The sequence below is a fragment of the Oncorhynchus mykiss genome, unplaced genomic scaffold (assembly GCF_013265735.2).
Source record: "Oncorhynchus mykiss isolate Arlee unplaced genomic scaffold, USDA_OmykA_1.1 un_scaffold_348, whole genome shotgun sequence".
NCBI classification, from domain to species: domain Eukaryota; kingdom Metazoa; phylum Chordata; class Actinopteri; order Salmoniformes; family Salmonidae; genus Oncorhynchus; species Oncorhynchus mykiss.
In genome coordinates, this window is record NW_023493796.1 from 70,565 (window position 1) to 90,000 (window position 19,436).

General features: G+C 41.9%; 8 non-coding genes across 8 annotated transcripts; all 8 read left to right on the top strand.

Annotated features, from left to right (window-relative positions):
* Positions 1–96: 96 nt before the first annotated feature.
* Positions 97–169, top strand: trnar-ccu. The gene has a single exon. It is a non-coding gene; the product is annotated as a tRNA-Arg (tRNA).
* A 913-nt stretch (positions 170–1,082) lies between these two features.
* Positions 1,083–1,155, top strand: trnar-ccu. Its single transcript has one exon. It is a non-coding gene; the product is annotated as a tRNA-Arg (tRNA).
* A 1,192-nt stretch (positions 1,156–2,347) lies between these two features.
* On the top strand, positions 2,348–2,420 carry trnar-ccu. The gene has a single exon. It is a non-coding gene; the product is annotated as a tRNA-Arg (tRNA).
* Positions 2,421–3,612: 1,192 nt separating this feature from the next.
* Positions 3,613–3,685, top strand: trnar-ccu. Its single transcript has one exon. It is a non-coding gene; the product is annotated as a tRNA-Arg (tRNA).
* A 1,751-nt stretch (positions 3,686–5,436) lies between these two features.
* trnar-ccu lies at positions 5,437–5,509 on the top strand. Its single transcript has one exon. It is a non-coding gene; the product is annotated as a tRNA-Arg (tRNA).
* A 2,034-nt stretch (positions 5,510–7,543) lies between these two features.
* trnar-ccu lies at positions 7,544–7,616 on the top strand. The gene has a single exon. It is a non-coding gene; the product is annotated as a tRNA-Arg (tRNA).
* A 2,450-nt stretch (positions 7,617–10,066) lies between these two features.
* Positions 10,067–10,139, top strand: trnar-ccu. Its single transcript has one exon. It is a non-coding gene; the product is annotated as a tRNA-Arg (tRNA).
* A 1,753-nt stretch (positions 10,140–11,892) lies between these two features.
* Positions 11,893–11,965, top strand: trnar-ccu. The gene has a single exon. It is a non-coding gene; the product is annotated as a tRNA-Arg (tRNA).
* The last annotated feature ends 7,471 nt before the right edge of the window (positions 11,966–19,436 follow it).

Consider the following 19,436-nt stretch of genomic DNA (forward strand, 5'->3'; position numbering starts at 1 on the left):
GGTTTAGTCTTTGCTGAAGTGGCTGAAAGCAGAGTTGTGCAGCGGATGCATGCTGGGCCCATAACCAGTTCGTACTGGTTGTGAAAGGTAGACAGTGCCCCAGTGGCCTAATGGATAAGGCACTGGCCTCCTAAGCCAGGAATTGTGGGTTCAAGTCCCATCTGGGGTGGTTGTAAACATTGTGGCCCAGCAGAAGCATGCTGTGTCCATAACCCAGAGGTCGATGGATCGAAAACATTTTCGGCTAACCAGCTTTTTATAGCATTTAAGTGCGAACAAATATTTTTTAAAAATGCGTAGTTTCATTCCATGTGTAAGTGCCATTATACATTTTTTTTTTACCTCTTCCATCAGTTCGTATTGGTCATATTGATTACAAATATCCCCAGTGGCCTAAGACACTGGCCTCCTAAACCATGGATTGTGAGGTTTAGTCTTTGCTGAAGTGGCTGAAAGCAGAGTTTTGCAGCGGATGCGTGCTGGGCCCATAACCCAGAGGTTGATGGATTGAAAACATTTTCGGCTAACCAGCTTTTTATAGCATTTAAGTGCAAACAAATATTTTTTTAAAATGCGTAGTTTCATTCCATGTGTAAGTGCCATTATACATTTTGTTTTTTACCTCTTACATCAGTTCGTATTGGTCATATTGATTACAAAGATCCCCAGTTGCTTAAGACACTGGCCTCCTAAGCCATGGATTGTGAGGTTTAGTCTTTGCTGAAGTGGCTGAAAGCAGAGTTGTGCAGCGGATGCGTGCTGGGCCCATAACCCAGAGGTTGATGGATCGAAAACATTTTCGGCTAACCAGCTTTTTATAGCATTTAAGTGCGAACAAATATTTTAAAAAAATGCGTAGTTTCATTCCATGTGTAAGTGCCATCATACATTTTTTTTTTACCTCTTCCATCAGTTCGTATTGGTCATATTGATTACAAATATCCCCAGTGGCCTAAGACACTGGCCTCCTAAACCATGGATTGTGAGGTTTAGTCTTTGCTGAAGTGGCTGAAAGCAGAGTTGTGCAGCGGATGCATGCTGGGCCCATAACCAGTTCGTACTGGTTGTGAAAGGTAGACAGTGCCCCAGTGGCCTAATGGATAAGGCACTGGCCTCCTAAGCCAGGAATTGTGGGTTCAAGTCCCATCTGGGGTGGTTGTAAACATTGTGGCCCAGCAGAAGCATGCTGTGTCCATAACCCAGAGGTCGATGGATCGAAAACATTTTCGGCTAACCAGCTTTTTATAGCATTTAAGTGCGAACAAATATTTTTTAAAAATGCGTAGTTTCATTCCATGTGTAAGTGCCATTATACATTTTTTTTTTACCTCTTCCATCAGTTCGTATTGGTCATATTGATTACAAATATCCCCAGTGGCCTAAGACACTGGCCTCCTAAACCATGGATTGTGAGGTTTAGTCTTTGCTGAAGTGGCTGAAAGCAGAGTTTTGCAGCGGATGCGTGCTGGGCCCATAACCCAGAGGTTGATGGATTGAAAACATTTTCGGCTAACCAGCTTTTTATAGCATTTAAGTGCAAACAAATATTTTTTTAAAATGCGTAGTTTCATTCCATGTGTAAGTGCCATTATACATTTTGTTTTTTACCTCTTACATCAGTTCGTATTGGTCATATTGATTACAAAGACCCCCAGTGGCTTAAGACACTGGCCTCCTAAGCCATGGATTGTGAGGTTTAGTCTTTGCTGAAGTGGCTGAAAGCAGAGTTGTGCAGCGGATGCGTGCTGGGCCCATAAGCCAGAGGTTGATGGATCGAAAACATTTTCGGCTAACCAGCTTTTTATAGCATTTAAGTGCCAACAAATATTTTTTAAAAATGCGTAGTTTCATTCCATGTGTAAGTGCCATTATACATTTTTTTTTTACCTCTTACATCAGTTCGTATTGGTCATATTGATTACAAAGATCCCCAGTGGCTTAAGACACTGGCCTCCTAAGCCATGGATTGTGAGGTTTAGTCTTTGCTGAAGTGGCTGAAAGCAGAGTTGTGCAGCGGATGCGTGCTGGGCCCATAACCCAGAGGTTGATGGATCGAAAACATTTTCGGCTAACCAGCTTTTTATCGCATTTATGTGCGAACAAATATTTTTAAAAAATGCGTAGTTTCATTCCATGTGTAAGTGCCATCATACATTTTTTTTTTACTTCTTCCATCAGTTCGTATTGGTCATATTGATTACAAATATCCCCAGTGGCCTAAGACACTGGCCTCCTAAACCATGGATTGTGAGGTTTAGTCTTTGCTGAAGTGGCTGAAAGCAGAGTTGTGCAGCGGATGCATGCTGGGCCCATAACCAGTTCGTACTGGTTGTGAAAGGTAGACAGTGCCCCAGTGGCCTAATGGATAAGGCACTGGCCTCCTAAGCCAGGAATTGTGGGTTCAAGTCCCATCTGGGGTGGTTGTAAACATTGTGGCCCAGCAGAAGCATGCTGTGTCCATAACCCAGAGGTCGATGGATCGAAAACATTTTCGGCTAACCAGCTTTTTATAGCATTTAAGTGCGAACAAATATTTTTTAAAAATGCGTAGTTTCATTCCATGTGTAAGTGCCATTATACATTTTTTTTTTACCTCTTCCATCAGTTCGTATTGGTCATATTGATTACAAATATCCCCAGTGGCCTAAGACACTGGCCTCCTAAACCATGGATTGTGAGGTTTAGTCTTTGCTGAAGTGGCTGAAAGCAGAGTTTTGCAGCGGATGCGTGCTGGGCCCATAACCCAGAGGTTGATGGATTGAAAACATTTTCGGCTAACCAGCTTTTTATAGCATTTAAGTGCAAACAAATATTTTTTTAAAATGCGTAGTTTCATTCCATGTGTAAGTGCCATTATACATTTTGTTTTTTACCTCTTACATCAGTTCGTATTGGTCATATTGATTACAAAGACCCCCAGTGGCTTAAGACACTGGCCTCCTAAGCCATGGATTGTGAGGTTTAGTCTTTGCTGAAGTGGCTGAAAGCAGAGTTGTGCAGCGGATGCGTGCTGGGCCCATAAGCCAGAGGTTGATGGATCGAAAACATTTTCGGCTAACCAGCTTTTTATAGCATTTAAGTGCCAACAAATATTTTTTAAAAATGCGTAGTTTCATTCCATGTGTAAGTGCCATTATACATTTTTTTTTTACCTCTTACATCAGTTCGTATTGGTCATATTGATTACAAAGATCCCCAGTGGCTTAAGACACTGGCCTCCTAAGCCATGGATTGTGAGGTTTAGTCTTTGCTGAAGTGGCTGAAAGCAGAGTTGTGCAGCGGATGCGTGCTGGGCCCATAACCCAGAGGTTGATGGATCGAAAACATTTTCGGCTAACCAGCTTTTTATCGCATTTATGTGCGAACAAATATTTTTAAAAAATGCGTAGTTTCATTCCATGTGTAAGTGCCATCATACATTTTTTTTTTACTTCTTCCATCAGTTCGTATTGGTCATATTGATTACAAATATCCCCAGTGGCCTAAGACACTGGCCTCCTAAACCATGGATTGTGAGGTTTAGTCTTTGCTGAAGTGGCTGAAAGCAGAGTTGTGCAGCGGATGCATGCTGGGCCCATAACCAGTTCGTACTGGTTGTGAAAGGTAGACAGTGCCCCAGTGGCCTAATGGATAAGGCACTGGCCTCCTAAGCCAGGAATTGTGGGTTCAAGTCCCATCTGGGGTGGTTGTAAACATTGTGGCCCAGCAGAAGCATGCTGTGTCCATAACCCAGAGGTCGATGGATCGAAAACATTTTCGGCTAACCAGCTTTTTATAGCATTTAAGTGCGAACAAATATTTTTAAAAAATGCGTAGTTTCATTCCATGTGTAAGTGCCATTATACATTTTTTTTTTACCTCTTCCATCAGTTCGTATTGGTCATATTGATTACAAATATCCCCAGTGGCCTAAGACACTGGCCTCCTAAACCATGGATTGTGAGGTTTAGTCTTTGCTGAAGTGGCTGAAAGCAGAGTTTTGCAGCGGATGCGTGCTGGGCCCATAACCCAGAGGTCGATGGATTGAAAACATTTTCGGCTAACCAGCTTTTTATAGCATTTAAGTGCAAACAAATATTTTTTTAAAATGCGTAGTTTCATTCCATGTGTAAGTGCCATTATACATTTTGTTTTTTACCTCTTACATCAGTTCGTATTGGTCATATTGATTACAAAGACCCCCAGTGGCTTAAGACACTGGCCTCCTAAGCCATGGATTGTGAGGTTTAGTCTTTGCTGAAGTGGCTGAAAGCAGAGTTGTGCAGCGGATGCGTGCTGGGCCCATAAGCCAGAGGTTGATGGATCGAAAACATTTTCGGCTAACCAGCTTTTTATAGCATTTAAGTGCCAACAAATATTTTTTAAAAATGCGTAGTTTCATTCCATGTGTAAGTGCCATTATACATTTTTTTTTTACCTCTTCCATCAGTTCGTATTGGTCATATTGATTACAAATATCCCCAGTGGCCTAAGACACTGGCCTCCTAAACCATGGATTGTGAGGTTTAGTCTTTGCTGAAGTGGCTGAAAGCAGAGTTTTGCAGCGGATGCGTGCTGGGCCCATAACCCAGAGGTTGATGGATTGAAAACATTTTCGGCTAACCAGCTTTTTATAGCATTTAAGTGCAAACAAATATTTTTTTAAAATGCGTAGTTTCATTCCATGTGTAAGTGCCATTATACATTTTGTTTTTTACCTCTTACATCAGTTCGTATTGGTCATATTGATTACAAAGACCCCCAGTGGCTTAAGACACTGGCCTCCTAAGCCATGGATTGTGAGGTTTAGTCTTTGCTGAAGTGGCTGAAAGCAGAGTTGTGCAGCGGATGCGTGCTGGGCCCATAAGCCAGAGGTTGATGGATCGAAAACATTTTCGGCTAACCAGCTTTTTATAGCATTTAAGTGCCAACAAATATTTTTTAAAAATGCGTAGTTTCATTCCATGTGTAAGTGCCATTATACATTTTTTTTTTACCTCTTACATCAGTTCGTATTGGTCATATTGATTACAAAGATCCCCAGTGGCTTAAGACACTGGCCTCCTAAGCCATGGATTGTGAGGTTTAGTCTTTGCTGAAGTGGCTGAAAGCAGAGTTGTGCAGCGGATGCGTGCTGGGCCCATAACCCAGAGGTTGATGGATCGAAAACATTTTCGGCTAACCAGCTTTTTATAGCATTTAAGTGCGAACAAATATTTTTAAAAAATGCGTAGTTTCATTCCATGTGTAAGTGCCATCATACATTTTTTTTTTACCTCTTCCATCAGTTCGTATTGGTCATATTGATTACAAATATCCCCAGTGGCCTAAGACACTGGCCTCCTAAACCATGGATTGTGAGGTTTAGTCTTTGCTGAAGTGGCTGAAAGCAGAGTTGTGCAGCGGATGCATGCTGGGCCCATAACCAGTTCGTACTGGTTGTGAAAGGTAGACAGTGCCCCAGTGGCCTAATGGATAAGGCACTGGCCTCCTAAGCCAGGAATTGTGGGTTCAAGTCCCATCTGGGGTGGTTGTAAACATTGTGGCCCAGCAGAAGCATGCTGTGTCCATAACCCAGAGGTCGATGGATCGAAAACATTTTCGGCTAACCAGCTTTTTATAGCATTTAAGTGCGAACAAATATTTTTTAAAAATGCGTAGTTTCATTCCATGTGTAAGTGCCATTATACATTTTTTTTTTACCTCTTCCATCAGTTCGTATTGGTCATATTGATTACAAATATCCCCAGTGGCCTAAGACACTGGCCTCCTAAACCATGGATTGTGAGGTTTAGTCTTTGCTGAAGTGGCTGAAAGCAGAGTTTTGCAGCGGATGCGTGCTGGGCCCATAACCCAGAGGTTGATGGATTGAAAACATTTTCGGCTAACCAGCTTTTTATAGCATTTAAGTGCAAACAAATATTTTTTTTAAATGCGTAGTTTCATTCCATGTGTAAGTGCCATTATACATTTTGTTTTTTACCTCTTACATCAGTTCGTATTGGTCATATTGATTACAAAGACCCCCAGTGGCTTAAGACACTGGCCTCCTAAGCCATGGATTGTGAGGTTTAGTCTTTGCTGAAGTGGCTGAAAGCAGAGTTGTGCAGCGGATGCGTGCTGGGCCCATAAGCCAGAGGTTGATGGATCGAAAACATTTTCGGCTAACCAGCTTTTTATAGCATTTAAGTGCCAACAAATATTTTTTAAAAATGCGTAGTTTCATTCCATGTGTAAGTGCCATTATACATTTTGTTTTTTACCTCTTACATCAGTTCGTATTGGTCATATAGATTACAAATATCCCCAGTGGCCTAAGACACTGGCCTCCTAAACCATGGATTGTGAGGTTTAGTCTTTGCTGAAGTGGCTGAAAGCAGAGTTGTGCAGCGGATGCGTGCTGGGCCCATAACCCAGAGGTTGATGGATCGAAAACATTTTCGGCTAACCAGCTTTTTATAGCATTTAAGTGCAAACAAATATTTTTTTTAAATGCGTAGTTTCATTCCATGTGTAAGTGCCATTATACATTTTGTTTTTTACCTCTTACATCAGTTCGTATTGGTCATATTGATTACAAAGACCCCCAGTGGCTTAAGACACTGGCCTCCTAAGCCATGGATTGTGAGGTTTAGTCTTTGCTGAAGTGGCTGAAAGCAGAGTTGTGCAGCGGATGCGTGCTGGGCCCATAAGCCAGAGGTTGATGGATCGAAAACATTTTCGGCTAACCAGCTTTTTATAGCATTTAAGTGCCAACAAATATTTTTTAAAAATGCGTAGTTTCATTCCATGTGTAAGTGCCATTATACATTTTGTTTTTTACCTCTTACATCAGTTCGTATTGGTCATATAGATTACAAATATCCCCAGTGGCCTAAGACACTGGCCTCCTAAACCATGGATTGTGAGGTTTAGTCTTTGCTGAAGTGGCTGAAAGCAGAGTTGTGCAGCGGATGCGTGCTGGGCCCATAACCCAGAGGTTGATGGATCGAAAACATTTTCGGCTAACCAGCTTTTTATAGCATTTAAGTGCAAACAAATATTTTTTTTAAATGCGTAGTTTCATTCCATGTGTAAGTGCCATTATACATTTTGTTTTTTACCTCTTACATCAGTTCGTATTGGTCATATTGATTACAAAGACCCCCAGTGGCTTAAGACACTGGCCTCCTAAGCCATGGATTGTGAGGTTTAGTCTTTGCTGAAGTGGCTGAAAGCAGAGTTTTGCAGCGGATGCGTGCTGGGCCCATAACCCAGAGGTTGATGGATCGAAAACATTTTCGGCTAACCAGCTTTTTATAGCATTTAAGTGCAAACAAATATTTTTTTAAAATGCGTAGTTTCATTCCATGTGTAAGTGCCATTATACATTTTGTTTTTTACCTCTTACATCAGTTCGTATTGGTCATATTGATTACAAAGACCCCCAGTGGCTTAAGACACTGGCCTCCTAAGCCATGGATTGTGAGGTTTAGTCTTTGCTGAAGTGGCTGAAAGCAGAGTTGTGCAGCGGATGCATGCTGGGCCCATAACCAGTTCGTACTGGTTGTGAAAGGTAGACAGTGCCCCAGTGGCCTAATGGATAAGGCACTGGCCTCCTAAGCCAGGAATTGTGGGTTCAAGTCCCATCTGGGGTGGTTGTAAACATTGTGGCCCAGCAGAAGTGTGCTGTGTCCATAACCCAGAGGTTGATGGATTGAAAACATTTTCGGCTAACCAGCATTTAAGTGCAAACAAATATTTTTAAAAAATGCGTAGTTTCATTCCATGTGTAAGTGCCATTATACATTTTGTTTTTTACCTCTTACATCAGTTCGTATTGGTCATATAGATTACAAATATCCCCAGTGGCCTAAGACACTGGCCTCCTAAACCATGGATTGTGAGGTTTAGTCTTTGCTGAAGTGGCTGAAAGCAGAGTTTGCAGCGGATGCGTGCTGGGCCCATAACCCAGAGGTTGATGGATTGAAAACATTTTCGGCTAACCAGCTTTTTATAGCATTTAAGTGCAAACAAATATTTTTTTAAAATGCGTAGTTTCATTCCATGTGTAAGTGCCATTATACATTTTGTTTTTTACCTCTTACATCAGTTCGTATTGGTCATATTGATTACAAAGACCCCCAGTGGCTTAAGACACTGGCCTCCTAAGCCATGGATTGTGAGGTTTAGTCTTTGCTGAAGTGGCTGAAAGCAGAGTTTTGCAGCGGATGCGTGCTGGGCCCATTAGCCAGAGGTTGATGGATCGAAAACATTTTCTGCTAACCAGCTTTTTATAGCATTTAAGTGCGAACAAATATTTTTTTAAAATGCGTAGTTTCATTCCATGTGTATGTGCCATTATACATTTTTTTTTTTACATCTTCCATCAGTTCGTATTGGTCATATTGATTACAAAGATCCCCAGTGGCCTAAGACACTGGCCTCCTAAGCCATGGATTGTGAGGTTTAGTCTTTGCTGAAGTGGCTGAAAGCAGAGTTGTGCAGCGGATGCATGCTGGGCCCATAACCAGTTCGTACTGGTTGTGAAAGGTAGACAGTGCCCCAGTGGCCTAATGGATAAGGCACTGGCCTTCTAAGCCAGGAATTGTGGGTTCAAGTCCCATCTGGGTTGGTTGGAAACATTGTGGCCCAGCAGATGCGTGCTGTGTCCATAACCCAGAGGTCGATGGATTGAAAACATTTTCGGCTAACCAGCTTTTTATAGCATTTAAGTGCCAACAAATATTTTTAAAAAATGCGTAGTTTCATTCCATGTGTAAGTGCCATTATAAAAATTTTTTTTACCTCTTACATCAGTTCGTATTGGTCATATTGATTACAAAGATCCCCAGTGGCTTAAGACACTGGCCTCCTAAGCCATGGATTGTGAGGTTTAGTCTTTGCTGAAGTGGCTGAAAGCAGAGTTTTGCAGCGGATGCGTGCTGGGCCAATAACCCAGAGGTTGATGGATCGAAAACATTTTCTGCTAACCAGCTTTTTATAGCATTTAAGTGCGAACAAATATTTTAAAAAAATGCGTAGTTTCATTCCATGTGTAAGTGCCATTATACATTTTTTTTTTACCTCTTACATCAGTTCGTATTGGTCATATTGATTACAAATATCCCCAGTGGCCTAAGACACTGGCCTCCTAAACCATGGATTGTGAGGTTTAGTCTTTGCTGAAGTGGCTGAAAGCAGAGTTTTGCAGCGGATGCGTGCTGGGCCCATAAGCCAGAGGTTGATGGATCGAAAACATTTTCTGCTAACCAGCTTTTTATAGCATTTAAGTGCGAACAAATATTTTTAAAAAATGCGTAGTTTCATTCCATGTGTATGTGCCATTATACATTTTTTTTTTTACATCTTCCATCAGTTCGTATTGGTCATATTGATTACAAAGATCCCCAGTGGCCTAAGACACTGGCCTCCTAAGCCATGGATTGTGAGGTTTAGTCTTTGCTGAAGTGGCTGAAAGCAGAGTTTTGCAGCGGATGCGTGCTGGGCCCATAACCCAGAGGTTGATGGATCGAAAACATTTTCGGCTAACCAGCTTTTTATAGCATTTAAGTGCAAACAAATGTTTTTTTAAAATGCGTAGATTCATTCCATGTGTAAGTGCCATTATACATTTTGTTTTTTACCTCTTACATCAGTTCGTATTGGTCATATTGATTACAAAGATCCCCAGTGGCTTAAGACACTGGCCTCCTAAGCCATGGATTGTGAGGTTTAGTCTTTGCTGAAGTGGCTGAAAGCAGAGTTGTGCAGCGGATGCGTGCTGGGCCCATAACCCAGAGGTTGATGGATCGAAAACATTTTCGGCTAACCAGCTTTTTATAGCATTTAAGTGCGAACAAATATTTGTAAAAAATGCGTAGTTTCATTCCATGTGTATGTGCCATTATACATTTTTTTTGTTACCTCTTCCATCAGTTCGTATTGGTCATATTGATTACAAATATCCCCAGTGGCCTAAGACACTGGCCTCCTAAGCCATGGATTGTGAGGTTTAGTCTTTGCTGAAGTGGCTAAAAGCAGAGTTGTGCAGCGGATGCATGCTGGGCCCATAACCAGTTCGTACTGGTTGTGAAAGGTAGACAGTGCCCCAGTGGCCTAATGGATAAGGCACTGGCCTCCTAAGCCAGGAATTGTGGGTTCAAGTCCCATCTGGGGTGGTTGGAAACATTGTGGCCCAGCAGAAGCCTGCTGTGTCCATAACCCAGAGGTCGATGGATCGAAAGCATTTTCGACTAACCAGCTTTTTATAGCATTTAAGTGCAAACAAATATTTAAAAAAAATGCGTAATTTCATTCCATGTGTAAATGCCATTATACATTTTCTTTTTACCTCTTCCATCAGTTCGTATTGGTCATATTGATTACAAAGATCCCCAGTGGCCTAAGACACTGGCCTCCTAAGCCATGGATTGTGAGGTTTAGTCTTTGCTGAAGTGGCTGAAAGCAGAGTTGTGCAGCGGATGCGTGCTGGGCCCATAACCCAGAGGTTGATGGATCGAAAACATTTTCTGCTAACCAGCTTTTTATAGCATTTAAGTGCCAACAAATATTTTTAAAAAATGCGTAGTTTCATTCCATGTGTAAGTGCCATTATACATTTTTTTTTTACCTCTTACATCAGTTCGTATTGGTCATATTGATTACAAAGATCCCCAGTGGCTTAAGACACTGGCCTCCTAAGCCATGGATTGTGAGGTTTAGTCTTTGCTGAAGTGGCTGAAAGCAGAGTTGTGCAGCGGATGCGTGCTGGGCCCATAACCCAGAGGTTGATGGATCGAAAACATTTTCGGCTAACCAGCTTTTTATAGCATTTAAGTGCAAACAAATGTTTTTTTAAAATGCGTAGATTCATTCCATGTGTAAGTGCCATTATACATTTTGTTTTTTACCTCTTACATCAGTTCGTATTGGTCATATTGATTACAAAGATCCCCAGTGGCTTAAGACACTGGCCTCCTAAGCCATGGATTGTGAGGTTTAGTCTTTGCTGAAGTGGCTGAAAGCAGAGTTGTGCAGCGGATGCGTGCTGGGCCCATAACCCAGAGGTTGATGGATCGAAAACATTTTCGGCTAACCAGCTTTTTATAGCATTTAAGTGCAAACAAATATTTTTTTTAAATGCGTAGTTTCATTCCATGTGTAAGTGCCATTATACATTTTGTTTTTTACCTCTTACATCAGTTCGTATTGGTCATATTGATTACAAAGACCCCCAGTGGCTTAAGACACTGGCCTCCTAAGCCATGGATTGTGAGGTTTAGTCTTTGCTGAAGTGGCTGAAAGCAGAGTTTTGCAGCGGATGCGTGCTGGGCCCATAACCCAGAGGTTGATGGATCGAAAACATTTTCGGCTAACCAGCTTTTTATAGCATTTAAGTGCAAACAAATGTTTTTTTAAAATGCGTAGATTCATTCCATGTGTAAGTGCCATTATACATTTTGTTTTTTACCTCTTACATCAGTTCGTATTGGTCATATTGATTACAAAGATCCCCAGTGGCTTAAGACACTGGCCTCCTAAGCCATGGATTGTGAGGTTTAGTCTTTGCTGAAGTGGCTGAAAGCAGAGTTGTGCAGCGGATGCGTGCTGGGCCCATAACCCAGAGGTTGATGGATCGAAAACATTTTCGGCTAACCAGCTTTTTATAGCATTTAAGTGCGAACAAATATTTGTAAAAAATGCGTAGTTTCATTCCATGTGTATGTGCCATTATACATTTTTTTTGTTACCTCTTCCATCAGTTCGTATTGGTCATATTGATTACAAATATCCCCAGTGGCCTAAGACACTGGCCTCCTAAGCCATGGATTGTGAGGTTTAGTCTTTGCTGAAGTGGCTAAAAGCAGAGTTGTGCAGCGGATGCATGCTGGGCCCATAACCAGTTCGTACTGGTTGTGAAAGGTAGACAGTGCCCCAGTGGCCTAATGGATAAGGCACTGGCCTCCTAAGCCAGGAATTGTGGGTTCAAGTCCCATCTGGGGTGGTTGGAAACATTGTGGCCCAGCAGAAGCCTGCTGTGTCCATAACCCAGAGGTCGATGGATCGAAAGCATTTTCGACTAACCAGCTTTTTATAGCATTTAAGTGCAAACAAATATTTAAAAAAAATGCGTAATTTCATTCCATGTGTAAATGCCATTATACATTTTCTTTTTACCTCTTCCATCAGTTCGTATTGGTCATATTGATTACAAAGATCCCCAGTGGCCTAAGACACTGGCCTCCTAAGCCATGGATTGTGAGGTTTAGTCTTTGCTGAAGTGGCTGAAAGCAGAGTTGTGCAGCGGATGCGTGCTGGGCCCATAACCCAGAGGTTGATGGATCGAAAACATTTTCTGCTAACCAGCTTTTTATAGCATTTAAGTGCCAACAAATATTTTTTTAAAATGCGTAGTTTCATTCCATGTGTAAGTGCCATTATACATTTTTTTTTTACCTCTTACATCAGTTCGTATTGGTCATATTGATTACAAAGATCCCCAGTGGCTTAAGACACTGGCCTCCTAAGCCATGGATTGTGAGGTTTAGTCTTTGCTGAAGTGGCTGAAAGCAGAGTTGTGCAGCGGATGCGTGCTGGGCCCATAACCCAGAGGTTGATGGATCGAAAACATTTTCGGCTAACCAGCTTTTTATAGCATTTAAGTGCAAACAAATGTTTTTTTAAAATGCGTAGATTCATTCCATGTGTAAGTGCCATTATACATTTTGTTTTTTACCTCTTACATCAGTTCGTATTGGTCATATTGATTACAAAGATCCCCAGTGGCTTAAGACACTGGCCTCCTAAGCCATGGATTGTGAGGTTTAGTCTTTGCTGAAGTGGCTGAAAGCAGAGTTGTGCAGCGGATGCGTGCTGGGCCCATAACCCAGAGGTTGATGGATCGAAAACATTTTCGGCTAACCAGCTTTTTATAGCATTTAAGTGCAAACAAATATTTTTTTTAAATGCGTAGTTTCATTCCATGTGTAAGTGCCATTATACATTTTGTTTTTTACCTCTTACATCAGTTCGTATTGGTCATATTGATTACAAAGACCCCCAGTGGCTTAAGACACTGGCCTCCTAAGCCATGGATTGTGAGGTTTAGTCTTTGCTGAAGTGGCTGAAAGCAGAGTTTTGCAGCGGATGCGTGCTGGGCCCATAACCCAGAGGTTGATGGATCGAAAACATTTTCGGCTAACCAGCTTTTTATAGCATTTAAGTGCAAACAAATGTTTTTTTAAAATGCGTAGATTCATTCCATGTGTAAGTGCCATTATACCTTTTTTTTTACCTCTTCCATCAGTTCGTATTGGTCATATTGATTACAAAGATCCCCAGTGGCCTAAGACACTGGCCTCCTAAGCCATGGATTGTGAGGTCTAGTCTTTTCTGAATTGCCTGAAAGCAGACAGGCGCAGTGGAAGTGTGCTGGACCCATAACCCAGAGGTCAATGGCTCAAAACTATTTTCTGCTATCCAGTTTATTTTTAGCATTGAAGTGCAAACATAAATGTAAAATAATGCGGAGTTTAATGGGCATGTGTATTTGCCATTAAAAAAATGTTTTATACCTCTTCCATCAGTTTGTTTTGGTCATACTGATTACAAAGAATCCCAGTGGCCTAAGACACTGGCCTCCTAAGCCATGGATTGTGAGGTTTAGTCTTTTCTGAAGTGGCTGAAAGCAGAGTTGTGCAGCAGATGCGTGCTGGGCCCATAACTCAGAGGTTGATGGATCGAAAACATTTTCTGCTAACAAGCTTTTTATAGCATTTAAGTGTGAACAAATATTTTTTTAAATGCGTAGTTTCATTCCATGTGTAAGTGCCATTATACATTTTTTTTACCTCTTCCATCAGTTCGTATTGGTCATATTGATTACAAAGATCCCCAGTGGCCTAAGACACTGGCCTCCTAAGCCATGGATTGTGAGGTTTAGTCTTTTCTGAAGTGGCTGAAAGCAGAGTTGTGCAGCGGAAGCATGTTGGGCCCATAACCCAGAGGCCGATGGATCGAAACCATTCTCTGAAACAAGATTATTTTTTGCATTGACGTGAGAACAAAAATTGTCTCTGTGTTCTGGCCCGTCGTCCGGTTATCCCGGCTAGTGGACCTAGGCAGTATCTTGACAGACATTAATAACGCACAACACTCAGGCAATAGATCATTACATTTCCTCACCAAATGAGCGGCATTTGGCTCTACTGCTTCCTAAGTGCCAAAGTAAATGAAACAGAAAATAATGGAATAAAAACATAAAAGTATACAAAATGTGTCTACCACACCTTAATCATCCAATTTGGACTATGTTATATACAGTGGGGCAAAAAAGTATTTAGTCAGCCACCAATTGTGCAAGTTCTCCCACTTAAAAAGATGAGAGGCCTGTAATTTTCATCATAGTTACACTTCAACTATGACAGACAAAATGAGAAGAAAAAATCCAGAAAATCACATTGTAGGATTTTGAATTAATTTATTTGCAAATTATGGTGGAAAATAAGTATTTGGTCACCTACAAACAAGCAAGATTTCTGGCTCTCACAGACCTGCAACTTCTTCTTTAAGAGGCTCCTCTGTCCTCCACTCGTTACCTGTATTAATGGCACCTGTTTGAACTTGTTATCAGTAAAAAAGACACCTGTCCACAACCTCAAACAGTCACACTCCAAACTCCACTATGGCCAAGACCAAAAAGCTGTCAAAGGACACCAGAAACAAAATTTTAGACCTGCACCAGGCTGTGAAGACTGAATCTCCAATAGATAAGCAGCTTGGTTTGAAGAAATCAACTGTGGGAGCAATTATTAGGAAATGGAAGACATACAAGACCACTGATAATCTCCCTCGATCTGGGGCTCCACGCAAGATCTCACCCCGTGGGGTCAAAATGATCACAAGAACAGTGAGCAAAAATTCCCAGAACCACACGGGGGGACCTAGTGAATGACCTGCAGAGAGCTGGGACCAAAGTAACAAAGCCTACCATCAGTAACACACTACGCCGGCAGGGACTCAAATCCTGCAGTGCCAGACGTGTCTCCCTGCTTAAGCCAGTACATGTCCAGGCCCGTCTGAAGTTTGCTAGAGAGCATTTGGATGATCCCGAAGAAGATTGGGAGAATGTCATATGGTCAGATGAAACCAAAATATAACTTTTTGGTAAAAACTCAACTCGTTGTGTTTGGAGGACAAAGAATGCTGAGTTGTATCCAAAGAACACCATACCTACTGTGAAGCACGGGGGTGGAAACATCATGCTTTGGGGCTGTTTTTCTGCAAAGGGACCAGGACGACTGATCCGTGTAAAGGAAAGAATGAATGGGGCCATGTATCGTGAGATTTTGAGTGAAAACCTCCTTCCATCAGCAAGGGCATTGAAGATGAAACGTGGCTGGGTCTTTCAGCATGACAATGATCCCAAACACACCACCCGGGCAACGAAGGAGTGGCTCGGTAAGAAGCATTTCAAGGTCCTGGAGTGGCCTAGCCAGTCTCTAGATCTCAACCCCATAGAAAATCTTTGGAGGGAGTTGAAAGTCCGTGTTGCCCAGCAACAGCCCCAAAACATCACTGCTCTAGAGGAGATCTGCATGGAGGAATGGGCCAAAATACCAGCAACAGTGTGTGAAAACCTTGTGAAGACTTACAGAAAATGTTTGACCTCTGTCATTGCCAACAAAGGATATAACAAAGTATTGAGATAAACCTTTGTTATTGACCAAATACTTTTTTTCCACCAAAATGTGATTTTCTGGATATTTTTTCTTCTCATTTTGTCTGTCATAGTTGAAGTGTACCTATGATGAAAATTACAGGCCTCTCTCATCTTTTTAAGTGGGAGAACTTGCACAATTGGTGGCTGACTAAATACTTGTTTGCCCCACTGTATATGTCCAAGGTCTTGGCTAAATGACTCTATCATGGCATTGTCTCTAATGTCATGTCTAGGGTGATCCTACTTGCAGGTGGGTAGGTAAGGCACTTGGAAAGGCCAATGCTTACATTGGGCACATTACTGGGCTGACCTAATGAGTTCAGGAGAGGAGGCTGGGACTGGGCCCCCAGGATCTATTGCCAACTTTCCAAACATCGGAATCGCTTCCGTCCCACGGGTGATCCTGGTATAAGACCTCATTAGATCTTCCATTGCACGTGTGCGCCTGTGTACGTAGTAGGTGCACACAACAAGGGAAATAAGACCAAGGATCATGGTAACAGTCAGGATACTGTCCGGCACCGTCCAAGTGCGGGTGTCAGACCAATCTTTTAGTCTTAAGCCAAGTCGCTATCCTGCTGTTGTGTACAGCACCCTCACGGATTTGTTGGCTTTTCAGAAACGTCACGGGCAGGTGACATGTTTCTATGATCACCTTTTGTCCGCCGACATAACTGGTGAAGTGTTTGATTGCCCAGACTGTCGACAGCAGAGCTTTTTCGCAGTCCGAGTATTGGTGTTCAGCAGGGTAGAGTGTTTTGCTCGCATAAGCTACCACACGTTTGTCTTGGTCGTATTTTTGGTACAACCCAGTGCTAAGGCAGTGCTCTGAGAAACCGACTTCCAAAAAGAATGTCTTGTCTTTGTTGGGGTATACCAGGCCTTGCAAGCTGGTTTTTCAAGGAAGCCACAGCTTCGTTGTGAGTGACATCCCAAATTAAACATATTTTGTATTTATTTTTAGGGTTTAACAAGGCAGCTCACCTGTGACCTGTGGCTTGACATTAGATGCGGAGACTTCTATTACCCTGCAGACTATATTTTTGTTCTTCCCGCCAGAACAATCCACTGACAACGACCGACGAGTTGTGCGTTCCGAGATACCTTTTGTTATTTGCCTGTGAAATTGCGCGATTCTTGCAATTCTCTTTCATCCTCTCATCAACTAGCTGTTTTTGCAGAATGTTAAAAATACGATAGTTATTCACTACTCATATTAACTAGGTGTTATTTACATTACTTTAAGTAATTTATTTTTCAACTGCTTTTCACAAAGCAGCATGACATGCGGGCCCTAATAAGTTGTCAGAAGTGGGTTTCAAACCATGCCTTTTGTGGAATCTGCGAGTCACACAATGCTATTCTCAAACATACCTAATCAATTAGTTGTTTAACCTGCAGGAATATTTTCACATTTCTATGTCATGGTTAGTTCCTATGATAATGCAACTCATACATTTACATCTTTCAATACTTCTAAAATGGGGTCCAGGTTTAAAACAATTACAGGTTTAAAAAAATTACAGGTGCACCTTACTATCTTATACTATATCATAAATGGTCTTAACTAGAAAACACAGATTCTAGTTTTCATCCAGCTCACACAGATATCCGATTCAGCCTCAGAACCTCCTGTTTACACCTTCAAGGTGCCCCCCTCACACAGGAATACACACTCAGAGCCTTCGAGGCTTTTCTAAAAACTCCAATTGTTTCGCTCACCTCATTCATTTTTAAAAACAACGTTCGAGATGTGGTATCACCTCGGCTCGCTGCCTCTCAGATCAAAGGTGGGTCCATCTGCTCCGTTCCCGAAGTGTGGTCTCCCAGAGATCCCAAGTTTGAGGGATCCCTGGTGCACCATTTACCCATGTCGTCAGGAGCGGTCACCAAGTCAAGATTCACATCCCCATCGCCAAATTTGGTGGTTAATTTCTTTAATATCAAATGAGGAGAGACAAACTTATCACACAAGTCAGAGTTATTCTTAAACTAAATCTTTATTCACTTATTAATAAGGGAGCAGGTCAATACAATGTATAATACATTTTGAAGTGTTGCATTTTGATTCAAGTGGGTCACTAATGTGGTAAGTGTAACACAACTCTTTGTTTGAGTCAATTTGTATTACATCACATAAATAGTACTTTCAATTCAGAGCCTGGATTTTCCCCCTGAGGCTAATATCCATATCATGATGAAATCAATATTTATTTTTGTATTTTTTATTTCACCTTTATTTAACCAGGTAGGCAAGTTGAGAACAAGTTCTCATTTACAATTGCGACCTGGCCAAGATAAAGCAAAGCAGTTCGACACATACAACGACACAGAGTTACACATGGAGTAAAACAAACATACAGTCAATAATACAGTATAAACAAGTCTATATACGATGTGAGCAAATGAGGTGAGATAAGGAAGGTAAAGGCAAAAAGGCCATGGTGGCAAAGTAAATACAATATAGCAAGTAAAACACTGGAATGGTAGATTTGCAATGGGAGAATGTGCAAAGTAGAAATAAAAATAATGGGGTGCAAAGGAGCAAAATAAATAAATAAATAAAATACAGTAGGGAAAGAGGTAGTTGTTTGGGCTAAATTATAGGTGGGCTATGTACAGGTGCAGTAATCTGTGAGCTGCTCTGACAGTTGGTGCTTAAAGCTAGTGAGGGAGATAAGTGTTTCCAGTTTCAGAGATTTTTGTAGTTCGTTCCAGTCATTGGCAGCAGAGAACTGGAAGGAGAGGCGGCCAAAGAAAGAATTGGTTTTGGGGGTGACTAGAGAGATATACCTGCTGGAGCATGTGCTACAGGTGGGAAATGCAATGGTGACCAGCGAGCTGAGATAAGGGGGGACTTTACCTAGCAGGGTCTTGTAGATGACATGGAGCCAGTGGGTTTGGCGACGAGTATGAAGCGAGGGCCAGCCAACGAGAGCGTACCGGTCGCAATGGTGGGTAGTATATGGGGCTTTGGTGACAAAACGGATTGCACTGTGATAGACTGCATCCAATTTGTTGAGTAGGGTATTGGAGGCTATTTTGTAAATGACATCGCCAAAGTCGAGGATTGGTAGCATGGTCAGTTTTACAAGGGTATGTTTGGCAGCATGAGTGAAGGATGCTTTGTTGCGAAATAGGAAGCCAATTCTAGATTTAACTTTGGATTGGAGATGTTTGATATGGGTCTGGAAGGAGAGTTTACAGTCTAACCAGACACCTAAGTATTTGTAGTTGTCCACGTATTCTAAGTCAGAGCCGTCCAGAGTAGTAATGTTGGACAGGCGGGTAGGTACAGGTAGCGATCAGTTGAAGAGCATGCATTTAGTTTTACTTGTATTTAAGAGCAATTGGAGGCCACGGAAGGAGAGTTGTATGGCATTGAAGCTTGCCTGGAGGGTTGTTAACACAGTGTCCAAAGAAGGGCCAGAAGTATACAGAATGGTGTCGTCTGCGTAGAGGTGGATCAGAGACTCACCAGCAGCAAGAGCGACATCATTGATGTATACAGAGAAGAGAGTCGGTCCAAGAATTGAACCCTGTGGCACCCCCATAGAGACTGCCAGAGGTCCGGACAGCAGACCCTCCGATTTGACACACTGAACTCTATCAGAGAAGTAGTTGGTGAACCAGGCGAGGCAATCATTTGAGAAACCAAGGCTGTCGAGTCTGCAAATGAGGATGTGGGGATTGACAGAGTCGAAAGCCTTGGCCAGATCAATGAATACGGCTGCACAGTAATGTTTCTTATCGA